General features: G+C 36.1%; 1 long non-coding RNA gene across 1 annotated transcript in view; it reads right to left on the bottom strand.

Annotated features, from left to right (window-relative positions):
- Positions 1 to 19,100, bottom strand: part of LOC141278694 (uncharacterized) — a 189,441-nt gene that overhangs the window by 70,769 nt on the left and 99,572 nt on the right. Inside the window, exon 2 of the long non-coding RNA XR_012331740.1 lies at positions 1,188 to 1,321. This is a non-coding gene — a long non-coding RNA (uncharacterized lncRNA). The remainder of the gene's footprint in view (positions 1 to 1,187; positions 1,322 to 19,100) is intronic.

Here is a 19,100-nt window from a genome sequence, read left to right as displayed (position 1 = left end):
TAAATTTTGTTGAAATCCACCTTGTTTTCTTTTATGGATCACATGTTTAGTGTCACGTCTAGCTCTTCACCAAATCTTAGGTTCTGAAGATTTTCCTCCTACATTTTCTTCTAAAAGTTGTATAGTAAGTCCATGTTCCACTTTGAGTTAATTTTTTTATAAGATATTAGATTTAGATAGAAATTCATGTTTCCATTTTGCCTGAGAATATCCAATTGTTCTAGAACCATTTGTTGAAAGTAGTCTTTCCTCCACTGGATTTCTTTTGCACCTTTGTCAAATATCAGTTGTCTAACTTGTGTAGGGTATTTCTTGGTTCTCTATATTGTTCCACTGATCTATGTGACATTCCTTCCACCAATAACAGAGTCTTGACTACTGTAGTTATCTAATAAAACTTGATATTAGGTAGAGTGATTTCTCCCACTTTACTATTCTTCGATAAAAGTGTCTTAATTATCTATTTCCTTTACATTTCCATATAAACACTTGAATTTTAATACATATTAATTTCTCTCTAAACACAAAGAACATAGCAGTAAAAACTATTCAGGATGCATAGCAAATATTTCAAATCTGAGATTTCAAAATATGAAGGTGTGTGTGTGTGTGTGTGTGTGTGTGTGTGTGTGTGTGTGTGTGTGTGTGTGGTGATGGTGTGGTTTTGGTAAGAGTGTGGTAATGTTCCTTATTATAATGTATATTAATTTGCTGTTTCTAATTAGTGTACATGAATTATATTCCACTGCTTCTTTAACCAAAGTCACTGTATAGTGTCAACTGTAATTTATTTCCCCAGTTCATTGCTTGGCACCTGGTAGGCATTTAATAAGTGTGAATAAATTATTTCTCAATAAAAATATTATAATCACATGGTAAGCAACATCTTCATTAACATAAGGATAGCATTTGCTTTACCTTATATTAATAAATTGACTAGACTACATCATACATACCTCATTGGACCCACTGCTGAAAATGATCTAAGTATTGGGTGCTTGTATAATCATGATTTTAGTGCAAATATTGTGACCTCCTGACTATGTCTTTGTATGTGCAAGGAGGAAGGCTATTATCAAACACAGATTATGAGTTTAGAATATAGGACAAAAGAGTTTTTCTGTTTTCCCTCCAGTGGCAAATCAGTTCATCCTAAGTCACTGGGTGTTAATCATTAGGACTCTTACCCGTTTGCCTTTTTCTTCTCCTCTCATCTTGGTTTTCTTGGTCTTTTACCTCGTCTACTTTGTGGAGTCTCATTTAGCCTTCTCTATGTCCCAGACCCAGATAACAATCATTCCATTATGTTGACTTCTTCCTTCTACCACGGGAATTAGAAACAAGATAAGGAATAGGTGGAGTTCCAGGCTTGCCTCAGTCTAGCCTAGGAGTGACTCAATGTATTTACAAGACAGATAAACATTTTCTCAACATTTTAGTAAAAGTTTGAACTCTGCTAAAAGGGTTTTTGCCACTTTACTAAGACTAAATAAACATTGTTTCTTAATCCTAGCTTAGTATGACCCATGACCATTGAAAGGACGGTGGGGTATGTATGGTGCACCACATCACAGCAGAGGTTTGGAGGGTGGTTTTTAAAATCCTGTTACAGTATCTTCTTAGGAAATTATAAGATGAAAAATTTCTCTCTTTTCCATATATCATGTCTTTGCATTTGTAGAAAGATTTATAGTACACAGAAGGCATCCACATATTTATGATTAATTTTATCCTCATAAACCATAGTTGGGGTAAAAAAAAAAAAAAGGAAGAATTGTTGTTATTTAAATTTGAGAAATAAAGAACCTGAGGCTTCAATGATTGTGCCAAGTTAGAGAGTCAGAACTTCTGCCTAAAAGGTAACAGAAAATTTCCAAACAGTTTTGTCTACTTGCAAAATACCAAAAAATTCATCAATTAGTAACCATAAGAAATAAAAGTACACAATATAAAAATTCTTGAAAGAAACAAAAATATTTTGATCAGTGAATATAGTGAAAAATTCAGGCTTGAAATTACAGGTTTGTACATTATATTTTCAGATTATTTAAATATTCCAGAAGCTTAATTTTTCTTAATTTCTTTGGATTAAGACCACATGAGATACAGATGGCCGAGAGGCACATGAAAAGATGCTCAACATTGCTAACTATTAGAGAAATGCAAATCAAAACTACAATGAGATATCACCTCACACCAGTTAGAGTGGCCATCACCAAAAAATCTGCAAACAATAAATGCTGGAGAGGGTATGGAGAAAAGGGAACCCTCCTACACTGCTGCTGGGAATGTAAACTGGTACAGCCACTATGGAGAACAGTATGGAGGTTCCTTAAAATACTAAAAATAGAGCTACCATATGATCTAGCAATCCCACTCTTGGGCATATCTGGAGAAAAACATGGCTCGAAAGGATACATGCAATGTTCATTACAATGTTCACTGCAGCACTGTTTACAATAGCCAGGACATGGAAGCAACCTAAATGTCCACCAACAGATGAATGGATAAAAAAGATGTAGTACATATATACAATGGAATATTACTCAGCCATTAAAAAGAATGAAATAATGCCATTTGCAGCAACATGGATAGACCTAAAGATTATCATACTAAGTGAAGTTGGAGAAAGACAAATATCATATGATACCACTTATATGCAGAATCTTAAAAAAAATGATACAAATGAGCTTATTTACAAAACAGAAACAGATGAACAAACTTAGAGAATGAACTTATGGTTACCAGGGGGAAGGGTGGGGGTGAGGGATAGAATGGGAGTTTGGGATTGACATGTATACACTGCTATATTTAAAATAAAATGCCTTTCCATGAAAAAAAAAAAAAAGACCACATGAGACATTTCTCAATACCTAAAAGTCTCCATACTCCAAAGAAAACTAGTCTTTGAAAATACAACAGAGAAAAATAAGAGAGGGGAATAAGAAAAATAAGAGAGAGCTTAGGAGAGAGGAAGGAAGGAAGGAAGGAAGGAAGGAAGGAAGGAAGGAAGGAAGGAAGGAAGGAAGGAAGGAAGCGAGAAAGAAAGAGGGACAACTGAAAACATTAGGCAAATACATTGCCTATTATTAATATTAATTTGTTTAAAGTATCAGAAGTTTTAATGATTAGGTTGTTTCATCCAGAGGAAAAGTACTGATTAAACTAAATGTTTATTGCTCAGAGATTGTTAAGAAGGTGATTGAGGTCAGATACAAAGAATTGTTATATAACCATTGAGACTCCAGTTTGCGTCTCATCTCTTAAGACTTAATGTAGAGCCTGGTACAAGCTCTCATAGGAAACAGAAGCACAGACACAGCAAGATTTGCCACCTTGATATACAGTGTTAGATGAATATAAATTGATTATACACTAGCTCATTGCTGCAGAGAAAAGTCTATAGCTACTCTTGGGGCTGAAAATCACAAAAATGTTACATTCTTGTCCTCAGATATTAGTTAATTTTCCTTTACTAATTGGGAAATAAAGGACCACAAAAGGCTAAAATGTTTCCATAAAATTGTACTGCAATATGTTTAAAAAAAATAAACTGGACTTTTATGTCAGGGGTATGGTTTCTTATATGACAGCTTTGGTAACAACTAGTGATTATCCTTCTGGTCATCTATACTTCTGCTAATGGTTACATATGACAATATAGTTTATTCTTCAAGAAAATCTTGAATGATCAAAGCATATACAATCATTCATTATTCATGTGGAAATATATTTAATCCTGTTTATGGTGTTGGAAAAATACAGTCTGAGTATGTCCTCATTAGGAAAATCTCATTGAAACACTTAATGTATGAGAAAATAAAATATATCTGTGAAAGACATAAGGGAGGAGATTGGTTCAAGTCCAGGACCAGATGGCTTCACATGTGAATTCTATCAAACATTTAGAAAAGAGCTAACACCCATCCTTCTCAAAGGCTTCCAAAAAATTGCAGAGGAAGGAAGACTTCCAAACTCATTCTATGAGGCCACCATCACCATGATACCAAAACCAGACAAAGATACTACAAAAATAAAAGAAAACTACCGACCAATATCACTGATGAATATAGATGCAAAAATCCTCAAGAAAATACTAGCAAACAAAATCCAATGACACATTAAAAGGATCATATACCATGAGTAAGTGGGATTTATCCCAGGGATGCAAGGATTCTAAAATATATGCAAATCAATCAATGTGATACACCATATTAATAAATTGAAGATTAAAAACCATATGATCATCTCAATAGATGCAGAAAAAGCTTTCAACAAAATTCAACACCCATTTATGATAAAATCTCTCCAGAAAGTGGGCATAGAGGGAACCTACCTCAACATAAAAAAGGCCATATATGACAAACCCACAGCAAACATCATTCTCAATGGTGAAAAACTGAAAGCATTTCCTCTAAGATCAGGAACAAGACAAGGATGTCCACTCTTGCCACTATTATTCAACATATTAAGGAAGTCCTAGCCACAGCAATCAGGGAAGAAAAAGAAATAAAAGGAATACAAATTGGAAAAGAAGAAGTAAAACTGTCACTGTTTGCTGGATGACATGATACTATACATAGAGAATCCTAAAGATGCCACCAGAAGACTACTAGAGCTAATCAATGAATTTGGTAAAGTTGCAGGATACAAAGTTAATGCACAGAAATCTCTTGCATTCCTATATACTAATGATGAAAAATTTGAAAGGGAAATTAAGGAAACACTCCCATTTACCTCTACAACCAAAAGAATAAAATACCTAGGAATAAACCTACCTAGGGAGACAAAAGACCTGTATGCAGAAAAGTATAAGACACTGATGAAAGAAATTAAAGATGATAGCAAGAGATGGACAGATATACCATGTTCTTGGATTGGAAGAATTAATATTGTGAAAATAACTATACTACCCAAAGCAATCTACAGATTCAGTGCAATCCCTATCAAATTACCAATGGCATTTTTTATAGAACTAGAACAAAAAATCTTAAAATTTGTATGGAGACACAAAAGACCCTGAATAGCCAAAGCAGTCTTGAGGGGATAAAACGGAGCTGGAGGAATCAGACTCCTTGACTTCAGACTATACTACAAAGCTACAGTAATCAAGACAATATGGTACTGGCACAACGACAGAAATATAAATCAATGGAACAGGATAGAAAGCCCAGAAATAAACCCACACACCTATGGTCAACTAATCTATGACAAAGGAGGCAAGGACATACAATGGAGAAAAGACAGTCTCTTCAATAAGTGGTGCTGGGAAAACTGGACAGCTACATGTAAAAGAATGAAATTAGAATACTCCCTAACACCATACACAAAAATAAACTCAAAATGGATTAGAGACCTAAATGTAAGACCAGGCACTATCAAATTATTAGAGGAAAACATAGGAAGAACACTCTTTGACATAAATCACAGCAAGATCTTTCTTGATCCACCTCCTAGAGTAATGGAAATAAAAACAAAAATAAACAAATGGGACCTAATGAAACTTAAAAGCTTTTGCACAGCAAAGAAAACCATAAAAAAGATGAAAAGACAACCCTCAGAATGGGAGAAAATATTTGCAAATGAATCATAGGACAAAGGATTAATCTCCAAAATATATAAACAGCTCATGCAGCTCAATATTAAAAAAACAAACAAGCCAATCCAGAAATGGGAAGAATACCTAAATAGACATTTCTCCAAAAAAGACATACAGATAGCCAAGAAACACATGAAAAGCTGCTCAACATCACAAATCATTAGAGAAATGCAAATCAAAATTACAATGAGGTATCGCCTCACACCAGTTAGAATGGGCATCATCAGAAAATCTACAAACAGCAAATGCTGGAGAGGGTGTGGAGAAAAGGCAACCCTCTTGCGCTGTTGGTGGGAATGTAAATTGATACAGCCACTATGGAGAACAGTATGGAGGTTCCTTAAAGAACTAAAAATAGAATTACCATATGACCCAGCAATCCCACTACTGGGCATATACCCAGAGGAACCCATAATTCAAAAAGACACATGCACCCCAATGTTCACTGCAGCACTAATTTACAATAGCCAGGTCATGGAACGAACCTAACTGCCCAACAACAGATGAATATATAAAGAAGATGTGGTACATATATACAATGGAATATTACTCAGCCATAAAAAGGAACGAAACTGGGTCATTTGTAGAGACGTGGATGCATCTAGAGACTATCATAGAGAGTGAAGTAAGTCAGAAAGAGAAAAACAAATATCATATATTAACGCATATTATGTGGAATGTAGAAAATGGTACAGATGAACCGGTTTGCAGAGCATAAATTGAGACACAGATGTAGAGAACAAACGTATGGACACGAAAGGTGGAAAGCGGTGGGGGGTGGGGGTGTCGTGTGATGAATTGGGAGGTTGGGATTGATATGTATACACTGATGTGTATAAAATGGATGACTAATAAGAAAAATAAATAAATAAACATTAAAAAAAAAGACTTAGGGGACAAGTCCCCTCAAATGAAATAAACTCTGCTACTAGATAGTATGGTTTAATTGCAGAAACAAATATTCTAATTGACAACTGGAACCAATGTGAAAACCATTAACTATTTGTCCCTGAAGGGAAGAAAATTTAGCAAGTGTCTTAAACTCTCTACTGAGGTTTCCTTATCTGTTAACCAAGAAAATAAAAGACACTTTCCTCAAAAGGAAAATTTTGCTTTAATTAGTGTTTTTAAATGTACAAGATAAGTTATAAGCACTGTGAAATCTGAAGTGAAATACTTATACCATTCCAATAAAATATAAACTAAAGTAACTGACAATGTTTATTGGTCTTGTGCATAAGAATTGGAAGTCTAGAGTCAGAAGATCTGGAATTGGTAGATTGCAGAGATGGCCCCAAGAGTTTGCCCCTCCTTGTATCTACATTCTTTGCTATGTAACTTTGCAATACCCTCCCACAGACACAGGAATAGACACAATTTCTACCCCTGGGTTCAGCCATGTATTGCTTTAGTTAATGATATATTAACAAATATGATGCAAAAAAAAGATTAAAATGGACAATTGGGTTCATTCTCACACTTGCCCTCTATTACTGCCATGAAAGGACATACCTGGGCTAGCCTGATAAAGGATAGGAGACATAAGGAGCATAGCTGGGTTTTCCCAGTTGTCTCAGGTAAGACCATGCTAAATCATCTGATAATGAGTTAACACCCAGGCATAATCAGCAGAGTTGCTGCAAGTAGTATTCCATTCATGTAATAAAAATTCTTAAGGTTGTTTGTCACACTTTTGTGGTCACTTGTTACGCATCATTTTTAAGGCTATAGATAGCTGATGAAAGAAAGAAGTACTGAAAATGGAGTGCTGCTGTAACAAAAATGTGATCCATTGATTTGGGGACCAGGAGATAGGTAGTAAGGATACCATTAGAGGAGACTGGAAAGACTGGAAGAGAACTGTAACAGGAAAAGTGAAATATAGTGACCAGTGCTATGAAGTTGTGCCACATTTAGTAAAACTGTCACATGTCACATGAAAGTTAAAAAGTATACCCAAATGAACTTTGGGATTTGACTCACAAGATATCCAAGGAGACTACTGAAAACATATGGTTGCATTTAGCTGTTCATGGTAAGGTTCTACTAGAAAAATGTAGATTAAAGAACTGGTCAGTGTCCCAGCACCATGAATGTGGAGAGCTCAGGAATTTTGGAAATTGTTAGCATAGAAAATAAAAACATTCACATTGCCAGCCTCTCAAGCAAGGAAAAGATTCTCTTATTAATACATTGCTTCAGGATCAAGGATCTTTGAGATCTTTTAAGTCCTCTTTTCTTTTTTTAATTGAAGTATAGTTGATTTACAATATTGTGTTAGTTTCAGGTGTACATCAAAGTGATTCAGTTATATATATTTTTTCAGGTTATTTTCCATTACAGGTTATTACAAGATATTAAATATAGTTCCCTGTGCAATAAAGTAAATCCTTGTTGCTTATCTATTTTATGTAAAGTAGTTTGTGTCTGTTAATCTCATACTCCTAATTTATCCCTCCCCTCTCCCTTTCCTCCTTGGTAACCATAACTTTGTTATCTACATGTTAAGACCTCTTAAAGGATTGAATTGTTGCCTAGTAGACCTTTGCAGTTGGACAAATAGACTCCTGAGAATCTTAATGTTGTTGTCTCACAGCAACTTGACACGTCAAAATTATCAATAATTAAGTCTAGAGAGATAGGCATGTCTCAAAAACAATTGGGATGCAGCTTGTAGTGCATGTGGTGAACTCAAATCTGAAACATAGAAAACCCACAGAGTTTTCAAGATAGCTGTACTTGCAAAAGCACCACCAGCTTATATTAAAGGGACTTAGTTATTCCCATATTTACAGAACCAGGGCTTAATCAAGGAACAAACTCCATTCCAGGGTACAGAAATTTGGCAACATTTTGCCTAGAAGAATTTCAGAACTGATATGGACTGATTAGTGCCTCCTGTTTTTCTTTATTCAAGTAAAAGTGTTTTTGTAATTTTCCTCTCCCTGTCTGAGTGGCACAAAACCAACCTTTATTATATCCATGGATATTGCGGTTCAGGAATTTGGACAAGAAATAGTGAGGCAAGCTTCTCTCTACTCAACAATCTCTGTAACCTCAGCTAGAGGACTTAAAAGCCAGGGGTTATAATTATCTGAAGGTTTATTCACTAATATGTCTGGTGATAAATGCTGCTCTGGACCTTAGCTGGATCTACTGAGTGTAATATCTTCTTCACATAGTCCTCCCATACAGGGACTTAGCTTACTTACAATACAGTGGTTGGGTCCCACCAGAAGTATTACAGAGACCATTTTTAAGATATAATAAGCCACAAAGTTTGAGTGTTTGGAGGTAATTTGTCTTTTTATTTCACAGTTCTCCAAATCAAGAGGACCCACATTTAAACCTGTTGATGATTATAAGGTTTTGGACTATGTGAGACTAATGCTATGACTACGTGATATTTCAGGGTCTTAGTGGAATAGAGTTGAGCAAATGTTACATATTAGAGGTTGTTAAATAATTGTAACTATGAGTGAAGATTGTACTAACTTAGATTAATGGACTCAATCATTTATCTCTCCCTGTAACCACATATTCTGCCATATAACTTTTCAAACCTTCCCAAGGTAGGTGGAAGAAGGAATGATATAATTCCCCCCCCCTTGGGTTTGGTCATGTCTCATGCCTTAGTCAATGAGTTGTTAGTAAACATGATGCAAACAGAAGCTTGGAATGGTCTAGTACAACTATACTTGCCCTTGACATAAATCTCTTCAATCAACATAAGAAGGACATGTACAGGCCAGCCTGCAAGAAGATGATAAACATGTGGAGCTGAGCCAAGCAGCAGACCCAGCCATTCCAGCTGAAGATTTTCCAGATCATCTAACAGCCTGCTATACCCCCAAAATGGAATTGAATTCCCCCAAATTAGCAGAGCCACCTGCCAACCTCCTTAGAAGTATAAATTTAATAAAGGCTTATTGTTGTGGGCCAATGAGGTTATGTATTATTGTTAGGAGACTTTGTGGTAAAACAATAAAGTGATTCCACACATCAAATGCCAAATAACATCTATTAAAAGATGAATGAATGAATGCCACTCTCAGGTTATACTGTACTCCGCTGTTATATCAGGAAGGCATATCATGGGTTAATTAACTTTCTACTTGACCAAATTCTTCCCCATGCACTATATTTACTGGGCACATGTTTGAAAAGCAGGAACTTACTGTTCTGGGGAAAATACTTACAGGTACACATATCACAATCAGATCCTACTGAGATACAGAGAAGTGGTGAACATCTGTATGAAATTGCCATTTGCACTATTAAGCAGAGCCACCTAAAAAATTATCTGTAAAATGGAGTTAATGTTAACTAGAATACCAATGATTTTTGGATGCCTGCCTGTGGAATCAAATTTATATCCTTAATTTTTTTTTTTTTTTTTTGCGGTACGTGGGCCTCTCACCACTGTGGCCTCTCCCGTTGTGGAGCACAGGCTCCAGACGCGCAGGCTCAGCGGCCATGGCTCACGGGCCCAGCCACTCCACGGCATGCGGAATCCTCCCAGACAGGGGCACGAACCCGTGTCCCCTGAATTGGCAGGCGGACTCTCAACCACTGTGCCACCAGGGAAGCCTCTATCCTTAAATTTTTACTGCAGAAAAATTCCTATTTAAAAATAAGAGACTGATATTGGGGCTAAGATGGGGAAGTAGGAAGACCCTGAGCTCACCTCCTCCCAGGTGCACACCAAAATTACAGCTATTAATAGAGCAGCTATCTATGAGATGACCTGAAGACGAGCAGAAAAGATTTTACACAACTAAAGATGTAAATAAGGAATCACACCAAGATAGGTGGGAGGGGAAAAGATGTGGTATAGTCAAGACCCATACCCTCAGGTTAGCTGACACACAAACAGGAAGATAATCACAATTACAAAGGTTCTCCACAAGGAATGAGGGATGCAAGTAACTCATTGGGCTTCCCAATCCAGGGGTCCTGCACCAGGAAGATGAACCCCCAGAACCTCTGACTTTGAAGGCTAGCAAGGCTTGCATATGGGACAGCCAAAAGACTGTTGGAAGCAGAGACTCCACTCTTAACAGGTTCAAGCAAAATTTCACATAATAAGACTCCCAGCACAGAGGCAGTAATTTGAAAGGAGCCTGGGTCAGACCCACTTGCTGATCTTGTAGAGCCTCTGGGAGAGATAGGAGGCAAATGAGTCTCCTCCTGGAGATATAGATATTGGCGGCAACCATTTTTGTGAGCTTGCTCTAACATGATGACACTGGTGCAGAAATTCTCCCTCTAGTCTATTAGCACTGGGGGCTTACTCATCCACCAGTAGGCCAAATTCAGCCCTGGGACCCTTGAACCCCACAGCTAGCTGCCCCAGGACCTGGCCCTACTCACTAGTAGGCTGGCACCAGCCCTGGAACACACCAGGCCATGTGGCCAGCTGCACCAGGATCTGGCCTCAGCCAAAGTGACTAGTACTTCCAATGCTATGTTGAATAAACATGATAAGGGTGGGCATCCTAGTCTTGTTCCTGAGCTTAGAGGAAATGCACTCAGTTTTTCAACATTGAGTACAATATTAGCTGTGGGCTTGTCATATGTGATGCTTATTATGTTGAGGTATGTTCTCTCTATGCCCACTTTCTGGAGAGTTTTTAGCATAAGTGGATGTTGAATTTTGTCGAAAGCTTTTTCTGCACCCGTTGAAATGATCATATAATTTTTATTCTTCAGTTTATTAGTGTGATGTATCACATTAATGGATGTGTGGATATTGAACCATCCTTGAATCCCTGGGATAAAGCTCACTTGATGATGGTGTATGATCCTTTCAATGTATTGCTGGATTTGGTTTGCTTATATTTTGTTGAGGATTTTCACATCTATGTTCATCAGTAATGTTGGCCTGTAATTTTCTTTTTTGTGATATATTTGTCTGGTTTTACGATCAGGGTGATTCTGGCCTTATAGAATGAGTTCAGAAGCATTGCTTCCAATGCAACTTTTTTGGAACAGCTTGAGAAGGATAGGTGTTAACTCCTTTCTAAATGTTTGATAGAATTCACCTGTGAAGCCAACTGGTCCTGGACTTTTGTTGAGTTATTTTGTTTGTTTGTTTGCCTGTTTTTTTTTTTATTAACTGATTCAGTTTCATTACTGGTAATTGCTCTATTCATATTTTCTATTTCTTCCTGGTTGTTGATTCAGTCTTGGGAAATTGTACATCTCTAGGAATTTGTCCATTTCTTCTAGGTTGTCCATTTCATTGGCATATAGTTTTTCCCAGTAGTATCCTATGATCCTTTGTATTTCTGTGGTGTCAGTTGTAACTTCTCCTTTTTTTTTTTTTTGCAGTACGCGGGCCTCTCACCATTGTGGCCTCTCCTGTTGCAGAGCACAGGCTCCAGACGTGCAGGCTCAGCGGTCATGGCTCATGGGCCCAGCTGCTCCACGGCATGTGGGATCTTCCCAGACCGGGGCACGAACCCGTGTCCCCTGCATCAGCAGGTGGACTCTCAACCACTGTGCCACCAGGGAAGCCCATAACTTCTCCTTTTTAATTTCTGATTTTATTGATTTGAGTCCTCTCTTTTTTCTTGATGAGTCTGGCTAAAGGTTTATCAATTTTGTTTACCTTTTCAAAGAACTCAGCTCTTAGTTTCACTGATCTTTACTACTGTATTTTACTCTCTATTTCATTTATTTCTGCTCTGATCTTTATAATATCTTTCCTTCTACTAACTTTGGGTTTTGTTTGCTCTTCCTTTGTAGTTCCTTTAGGTGTAAGGTTAGGTGGTTTAATGGAGATTTTTCTTGTTTCCTGAGGGAATCTTTTATCACTATAAACTTCCTTCTTAGAGCTACTTTTGCTATGTTCTATAGATTTTGGATCATTATGTTATCATTTTCATTTGTCTCCAGGTTTTCTTAAATTTTATCTTTGATTTCTTCACTGATCCATTGGTTGTTTAGTAGCATATTGTTTAGCCTCCATGTGTTTGTGTTTTTTGTAATTTTTTCTTGTAGTCGATTTCTAGTCTCATAGCACTGTGATTGGAAAAACTGCTTGATATGATTTTAATTTTCTTAAATTTACTGAGGCTTGTTTTGTGGCCTAGCATGTTATCTATCCTAGAAAATGTTTCATGTGCACTTGAAAAGAATGTGTCTTCTGCTGCTTTTGGATGGAATGTTCTATATATTGATACATCTATTAAGTTCATCTGGTCTAATGTATCCTTTAAGGTCAATGTTTCCTTTTTGATTTTCTATCTGGATAATCTATCCATTGATATAAGTGAGATGTTGAAGTCCTCAACTATTATTTTGTTACTGTCGATTTCTCCCTTTATGTGTGTTAATATTTGCTTTATGTGTTTAGGTGCTCCTATGTTGGGTGCATATATATTTATAATTCTTATATCTTCCTTTTGAATTGATCCCTTGATCATTATGTAATGTCCTTCTTTGTCTCTTATAACAGTCTTTCTTTTAAAGTCTATTTTGTCTGATATAAGTATTGCTACCCCAGCTTCCTTTTGATTTTCATTTTCATGAAGTATCTTTTTCCATCCCTTACCGTTCAGTCTGTGCATCTTTAGGTCTGAAGGGAGTCTCTTGTAGGCAGCATATATACAGGTCATGTTTTTGTATCCATTCAGCCACTCTATGTCTTTTGATTGGAGCATTTAGTTCATTTACATATAAAGTAATGATTGATATGTATGTTCTTATTGCTATTTTGTTCATTGTTTTGGATTTGCCTTTATAGTTCTTTCCTGTTCATTTCTTCATCTTTTGTTCTCTTCTCTTGTCATTTGATGACTATCCTTAGTCTTATATTTGGATTCCTTTTTCTTTTATGTGTGTATATTATAGATTTTTGATTGGTGGTTACTAGGAGCTTTATATATAGCAATCTATAAATGTATGTGATTGTTTTTAGTTGATTTCTTAACTTAAATGCATTTTCTCAACCCTGAATTTGTACTCTCCTCTCCTCACAATTACAATTTTGGTATTCAATGAATATATTTTAAGTGGCAACCTAAGAAGCAATAATCTTTGCATTCTGTTCGATACAGTCTAAAGCAATATAGGCAGTTTTCAGATGGTTTTCTTTAGGGTTTTTCCCCCTTTTTATTGAATAAATTTAATGTGTCATATTGTATAAGTTTAAAGTATACACAGCATGTTACTTTCATATATTTACATACTATGACTGCTGATGTGGTGATATTTATCACATTACATAATTATAGTACCAAATTATTGTCTATATTCATCATATTGTGCATTCGATCTCTGTTGCTTACTTACTGTTTGTTACAAGTTTGTACCCTTAAAGCCTAGTACCCCTCTGGCCACATTTGCACACCAGATGGCTCCCACCAAGTATATCTTAAGCATGACATTGTCAATCCAATAGTATATTTAGATGTGATTTTTCACAAATTGTCCATTTAGAGAGACCATGTTCAACATAAGCAGATGATCACTGTGTCAAGTCAGTTTGTGTGGAGGTTTGAGTCCTCTGTATAGCAGTGACTAATGGCAGGACCAATTATAAACCCAGTGCACTTTTTATAACCATAGATAACAGAAATATCCCTTCATAAGTTTTCTATCCAAAGGCTACCCAGACAGGTGTCAAGTGATACCCTGGTTCCCAAATCTATTACAGAACCTTCACTAAATTTAATTTTACTCATGTATATTTATGACATTTCTATCGGGTTCCCTGCATGTATTTTGTCTTCATCTGAAAGGGACTTTTATTTTTATTTCTCCTCTTTTCAGTAAAAGCACATGGTTGATGTTATTTAAGACCTAATGTTCCACAGTGGAGTAGTATATGAGGTCATAAATGGCTCTAGCAGTTATCAAAAGCCTCGGCTTCAACCTCAGCATTTAATCATTTGTAAAAACCAGTTACAGGCTCATATACTTCCTCACTGTGAACATTATTCCTCTTATATGACAAGGTAAAAACTACTTTTAAAAATAGATTAAACCATATCATCCAAAAATTAATAATTAAGTATTTTTGCTCATCTCATAAGAATTTGGAGGTTCTATACTTTTGTTGACTTTTTTCAATGTACATCAAATTTTTAACATTTGTTCAGTACTTTGAAAATGTAATGCACTGTATAAGTGCTAAGTATTATTAATGATGTTATTATGTGAGGTTAGTTTAGAAGTAAGGATTAGATGAAGAATAGCACAAAGGAATGTGCTATGGAGAAAAGAAATGAGATTTGTGATTAGATATTTTTCATCTCAGAGAAGATTTTATTTTCTTCTGAGGAGGGGTCTATTTACACTTTCTGAACTTTGGCCAAAATGCTTTCTTTCTTATATTTGGAAAAGATGTATTATACTGATACTGGAAATCTGCACAATGAAGAGTTCTGTGTTTCATACATAGCAGGAAGAGGTTATTGACCCACTACTGAGGAAATAAAACACTTTAAATCATTAAAAACAAAAGAATGATAGGCTTATACTCATGCAGAATTTCTCAACTACTTCCCATTTCAAACAAGGATACCATTTTTATATCACACACACACACACACACACACACACACACACTCCCCAGAGTCAGTAGTTGGTATGTCTCGGTACAAAGCTTTCTGGACTCTATATGGTTTGAAACTATAGTGTATGTTTTGTTTGTATCATAGTTAATTAATACTCAAGACTCCCTCCAGTGAATAAAACAAAAATTGTTTAAATCTTATGTTCACTGTACTGCAATAATGAATTCCACCTTTGCCCCCTCAATATTTTGTAACTGAACTTTCATCTATTTCAATATGAATAAATATAGTTTTCAAATTTCAGAGCACTCTATAAGCACTGTTTAATTTCCACAATTTAGCACAAAGGTAAAATAATTTATGGCTATATTAAGGTAGTGAGTCCCTGGACCAAAAATGGAGAGATGCAATTTACAATGATTTTGATAAGAGATGCATTTGTGCAGCCAATTTGGTCAAGGCATTTTCTGTTTTTTACATTAAAGTCAACTATGCACTTTCTCCCTTCCCTTCTAATTATACTTTATTGTTTTTCTTGGGGAGTGAGCTATGAAGAACACTTTTGTTTGTTGACAGAAATGGAACAGAAGAATATTTTCATGGAAGATTTATGACACATAGCCAATTACATCTGGATTGCAGATAGCAAATTAGTTTTGGATTTGTCTCATTCAAAAACCATTGACAAGTGTGATTCATCATAATAATTTTGCAGAGGAATCACAGCAGATCATAGCCTGCACCACAAATGATGCTGCTATCACAATCCATCATGATTAAATAGTGGTCTAGAGTTATATGAAAACTTGTAATAATACATAAATATTGATAATTAGATGTTGATTTGAAGTAGGGGACGTGGAGGGCTTCCCTGGTGGTGCAGTGGTTAGGAATCCATCTGCCAATGCAGGGGACACGGGTTCGAGGCCTGGTCCGAGAAGATCCCACATGCCACGGAGCAACTGTGGATCCTACAAGGCTCGTTCACCACAACTACTGAGCCTGTGCTCTAGAGCCTGTAAGCCACAACTACTGAGCCCACATGCCACAGATACTGAAGCCCACGTGCCTAGAGCCCACGTTCCGCAACAAGAGAAGTCACCGTAATGAGAAGCCCGTGCACCCCAATGCAAGTAGGCCCTGCTCGCCACAACTAGACAAAGCCGTGCAACGCAACGAAGAACAAAAGCAGCCTAAAATAAATAAATAAGTAAATAAACAAATTTGAAGTAGGAGACCTGGAGATTTGTGTGTACTGTTACCGTACTTTACACTGAGAGGATTAAGAATTGTTTGTTTTTGCTACTTTTGAATTAAATTAAAATCCTCATGAGAATTCTGCCTGAAACTTAAAAATAAAACTCTGTTAACCTCCTCTTTACATATTGTTAGCATAGTCCCTATGGAAAGAATTTCATGTGATGTTTATCTGTCTTTTATGACAATTTTTTATTTCAGAGGTTTAAAAAATTTCAACGGTATGAAAAATTGCCCCACCCAATAAAATGTCCTTCTCCAGTCCTGATTTACTTTCAGTGAGTTAGAAAAGCAATGCCAACACTCAGTTTACTGTTCTCAAAAAGCTCTTCATATCCAAACTGCAAAAATTTCATCTTTGCCTCATTAGAAACTCTCCTCATGATTCTAAAGTCTCCATAACTTCATATTGTGTGTGCTCACTCAACAAATATTTAGTGAATATTCTATTATGTGCCAGGTGCTGTTCTAAATATTGGAAATACAACATTAAGAAAACAGGCAAAATGTCTGCCTTCTATGACCATCCACTCAAGTGGGAGGAATCAAAAATAAACAAAATATATATGCTGATGATACACTGTTACTGAGAAAAAGAAATCACAAAAAAATGTTTAAGAAATGTGAAATGGAAAAAGGTTCCAGAAATTTTGAAATGTGCTACTATAGTTACATGCAGATGCAACTAAAAAATTCTTGTCCTTTCTTCACTGCATGCCCTAAAAAAGTAACTAAGTCAACCATGCACAAAGCCTTTTAAGTGCTATCTGCCCATTGGACCTGCTAGCTGTCCACTGGCTTTGCTCAGAAAGAACAACATTTTATTGAATTGCTGTTTGTAATCTGGGAAAGATTATAGTTAGAGTGCCTAACTTAGACAGCCAGACTGTCTTTAACACTGGAAAGAGTCTTAAAGATATTTAGTCCCATCCCCTCATTGTATCATGGAGTAAATTTTATACAGATAGATGCAATTTCTTGTTTACAATTCCATGACTAATGAAGTCAGCACTAAGACCTGGTCTAAATTGTATAACTCCAAATGCAAAATGCCCTGCTGTCATTCTGCCCATTCTGCTGTCTCTCTCTGCTTAATAATGTGCTGGATGCCCTATTGCAGCCCTCCATTCCACAGCTGATTAGCACTGCCCCCTCATAATTATCCAGCCCAGACAGGTTTAAAGTAGGGGTGCATTTCTTCAAAGGCATAAGCTTTAAAAAGATAATTGATGGTGCATTTCCAAGGTATTAATAATCAAACCATCCTGATATACAAAATATGTATTAAAAAATAAAGTTATTTTCCCATGATGACATATTTGATAGTTTATCTAATTCTTTCAAAGAATACCTTTATTGGCTCTGATTGACTAGCGTTCTAGCTCATACTAATTCTGCTTGTTGGATGATCTATCACTGATGATCAGAATCCAGCCCTTTTACTGAAGTAGACAGGACTGTGAGCAAGTTTGCAGGCATCAAAATCAAAGACACACTCTGCCACAAAGAGAAGTGACAGAGGACCCCAGACAGAGGACTCCATGTAATGTTTATTTTAGTGTCAGATACTCAATAAGGATGCAATAAATCTTCACTAGTGATGATAAAATGCAGAATTTACCTTCATAGTATAGTATATGACATGTGTTTCATACAATTTATTTTATTTTTAATTGTTATTGGAGTATAGTTGCTTTACAATATTGTGTTAGTTTTTATTGCACAGAAAAGTGAATCGGCTATACATATACATATATCCACTCTTTTTTGGATTTCCTTCCTATTTAGGTCACCACAGAGCATTGAGTAGAGTTCCCTGAGCTACACAGTAGGTTCTCATTAGTTATCTATTTCATGCATGGTACTGATAGTGTATATATGTCAATCCCAATCTCCCAATTCATACCACCACCTCCCCTTTCCCGCCCTGGCGTCCATACGTTTGTACAGTCCTGTCTATTTTAGTAAAAGTTCTTGATGGCCACACGGGGATAAACAGGCTTTCCCCTGAAGGAGACCCATCTGTTTAAGAAGCTCTCTTTGCTATTGAGGTGCTCTGAACAATACTTTGACCTTGGCCACCTGTGATGGAGCCCATCGACAAGCAGGAAATTATGGCTCTGCAGCTTTATGAAAAGAGTTGTAGTAATTGTAATACCTTAAATAGCTAAAACCTTAAATATGTAGAACTGTAGAAAGAGTTCAGAGTATAAAATTTCTTGTTACAAACCATAAAAACAACTAGATGAAAACATAGCAGGAATAATATGAAAAGAACTGATTGACTCATGTAGGCAGCAATTGGCTGCCTACATAAATCTCATTTTATTCACTCTGTGATTCATCAAAAGAGAAGACCTCTATAGTGCCCACTACTAACCCAGACAACAATTCAAAAATTTTTAAAGGATTGTTTTGAGAATCTAATTGCAAGTTTTTAATGGGAAGAGTATAAACTAACAACATCTCTTATTTCCCTAGTACTATTCAGTTTTCCATTCTGATTTCAGAGCTATATGATATTAACACTTTGAAATCAAATATATAACATATTGAAAAGCATTGTTTATAATTGAAGTACAGATTAGGCATAATTGATGGAGAAATCAACATATATCGAGGCAGATTTGTAAATGCAAAATTGTATTTCAGTCAGGTTATCTTGAATACATCAGAATGAGTAAACAAACAGTTATCTGTGAGGTACAGAGGCAGAAAGT

The sequence above is a fragment of the Tursiops truncatus genome, chromosome 5 (genome assembly GCF_011762595.2).
Source record: "Tursiops truncatus isolate mTurTru1 chromosome 5, mTurTru1.mat.Y, whole genome shotgun sequence".
NCBI lineage: Eukaryota > Metazoa > Chordata > Mammalia > Artiodactyla > Delphinidae > Tursiops > Tursiops truncatus.
This window is presented reverse-complemented; position numbering and strand designations above follow the sequence as displayed.